Genomic DNA, 3,265 nt, shown 5'->3' on the forward strand with positions numbered 1-3,265 from the left:
CTTATGAGAAAAAATTAAGACAATTATTGAGTGTCCTTTTTTATCACCAACAGGAATAGCCCCTCCCTATTCCTAGTGAGCATCCAGGCAAATATATGCCATCATTGTTGACACCGTCTTCAGCGGACCCAGCAACCATTCTTATAATGCCATCCCGGCAAAATAAGAAAATGAATTAGCCGGTATATGTCTATATCTAGATATATATATTTGTAAATACCTTTTTCTTTGCTCCTGGAGGTAAGAGAAAAAAATTTTTTTTATCACATCACATTTTACTCGTTTCTCAATAACTCATCAACCCATTACTTTAGTATTGATTTGCAGATTCAGAGGGTAGTCGCACACTAGCAACTTTAGTCAAGCAGCTTTTTAAGCATAAAACACATTATTACTTAGGAAAACCCATGCACAGGCAATTATTTAGTCTCATAAACAAATAAAATTCCTACAAGTTAGCTTTTCGTGGACTCTCGATTGTTGCCGCAAAATAGATCGAACATATTTAAGCCTATCTACGCAGACTGGCGAATAAAAAGTTGCTCCTGATTTTCTTGTTGCAATTTCCTCGTGCCCCTTTCGACATTTCGCTAGACAATCAAGTATAAATAGAAGCAGTTAAAATTAGACTCGTTGCTGTACTTTCCTCACTCGTGTGGAATTGATTTAAAAAATTGATAAGATGTTTTAATGAACTGTCAAACAATTTACAAAATTGTCCATCGATAAGCCTTGTGCTAATCAATGAATGGGCTCAAAATTTTCTGTATTTTTTTCCTCATTCTTGAAACAAGAGTACACACGTATGCAGTCTCAACGAAATCCATTTTGGAACTGATATTAAGCAACTGATCAGTTGCCAATGGGCGTTTGGAACAACAGCGAGCAACTTTTAACTGACCAGATTATATAATCACTGAAACTAAACCATTGCCAGTGTACTGCTAGCCTTAGAATTGTGATTTTTGGGTTGTCCAAAACCACTTGAAGATTTATAGATACCCTTCAAGTACTTAGATTAAAATATAATAATACAAATGTTATTTGGAAGTGGTTAAATTCGAAAAAATCAGTTTATTATTTCATCTGGAAAACTAAAAATAATTAATATTTTAAACCATAAAAAAAAAAGTATAAAATAATTTTGTCATGAAAGTCACAGCAAGAGAACTGTTCCCAAAGTTGTTTCTCAACAGTTCAACATGAAATAAGAATAAAAGAGATAATTGTTAGAGATCCTAGAAGAAGTTTTATATGCCCAGTTGATTTACTAAAGGGTATAAGAATGCAAATTCTAATTCCATTACATTTAATTAAATTTCAATCCTCATTTTGATTATAATGACATTCAATTTGTCTCTTGAAATAATAAATTTCTGAGATAGTTCGTGATCTAAAAGTTTATTTTACGATAAAAAAAGATAAATATTACTTCGTATACTCCTAAATTCGGTAAAAAAAAAAAATCAAGGCATCATTCTAGAGACATTTCCAAAGAAGTGTGAAAGGAAAAAAAAGATGGTTGAGACGAGATGTCACTAGAATGACATGTTTTTTTTTTTAAGTAATACAAAAATCTTATTATTGATTATTTTTGGACTTATCACAGCTATCACAGCTTGGCGATATGCACATACTTCTATGATTTCATTATTGTTATTTTTTCTGGATTATCTCTATAGGAAGTTTGGTGAGTCAATTCATAAAAAAAATTTTCTTTTGAGGTTAATGACTTCCAATTTAATGAAATTTTTTATTAAAATTATCACCACATGGTACAATGTTTCGGGACCACTGTCCCATATTCATGCACCTTTTAAGCTCGAATTAGTAATTTTTTATATTTTTTAGAGGAACTGAAAAAGAAGGAGCAATGGGCGAAGATTAAGGTACCTTCCCCAATGTGTGGATCGCTCCATTTTTGTTTTACAATTCGTACCTTACAAACATTTGATAAATGATTGATCACTAGTTCGGAGCTTTATCCAGTTGCAGTGCCAACTTGGTAAGGAATATTTGCACCTAGCATGAACCTTGAAGCTAAACTTTCTGACAAACCTCGTTCGTGTTTCTAAACTAAACAAAAAAAAAAATGATGTTTATGTGTATAATTGAACTGATAATAATAGCTAATAATTTCGTAGCGGAAATTCAAAGCAGTAGATAATGATTCTAAGAAGTGGTAGGTGATTGGGACCGCGCCCACACGAACATTTATTCTGCTCAAATATCAGTATTTCAGTTGGAGAAAAAAAGATGATAGGATAAATCAATTCAATTATATACATTATTTAACATGCCTCATTGATAACTAAAAATAAGTAGGTGTATCAATGAAGCCTGTATTATGTAATAGATGCATGCCAAGGCACAGGGGAGCAGCGCAGAGCCGCGGCCTCATCTCCCCCCCTAAATTTTTGGAACCCAAGAAAAAAATAATAAAGAAGATAGTGAACTCATTTGATAGATGATTTCTTTCTCGAAATATACTATAATTAGTCTGGTAACATTGTGGAGTTAACAACTCCACGGATCACAAGTCGGTAGAAAAAATGTATGATTCGATGAGCGCAATCATTCATCATATACTCTAAAAATAATAGGGGAAAGAATAAAAAAGAACCTTTTTCAGATTCCTATTATTCTTTCAGATTACATTCTTCCTATTATGACTTGCAGTATACCATTTTAATAACCTCAGAATGTTTGTTGAAAATAAATCAAAGCATCCATTGTCGAAGAGGTGGTTAATATTTTTGCCAGCAATCCCAAAAGGCTATATTTATTGTTTGTATTTATGTACATACATAGCATTAAGATTATGCTCGATAATTTAATAATTTATTAGCATTATAGCTAATCAAAATTTAAAAAGTAATGATTAAATTTTACAAGTAGCTATAAAATGGTGGGGAAGTTCTTGGAATGCTCAAGTACATATCTTTCTTTAACCCAATGTTTCCGAATGGGCTATATATAAAAAATATATGTATCTATGTATGTGTCTGTGTGCGTGTGTGTTTAATATCTGTTCCCCATTGGGGAAATCCTGCCTAGGCTCATGGCTACGTGGTTTCATGTGCTTCGGACATCGCATTGCTAAAATGATTCTCAATTCCCGTGGACGATCACTCCTGTCTGCTATCAATTCCATCCGATACAACATTCTTTGTCCCAATTCTCCTACATACTGGCCAACCGATCCTAACCGTAACCCTGACCTCCTGGACTTCTTTATACACAAAGGCTTAGGCCCTCTAAACAC

The sequence above is a fragment of the Halyomorpha halys genome, unplaced genomic scaffold, assembly GCF_000696795.3.
Source record: "Halyomorpha halys isolate HHAL.00 unplaced genomic scaffold, Hhal_1.1 Scaffold890.1, whole genome shotgun sequence".
NCBI classification, from domain to species: Eukaryota; Metazoa; Arthropoda; class Insecta; order Hemiptera; family Pentatomidae; genus Halyomorpha; species Halyomorpha halys.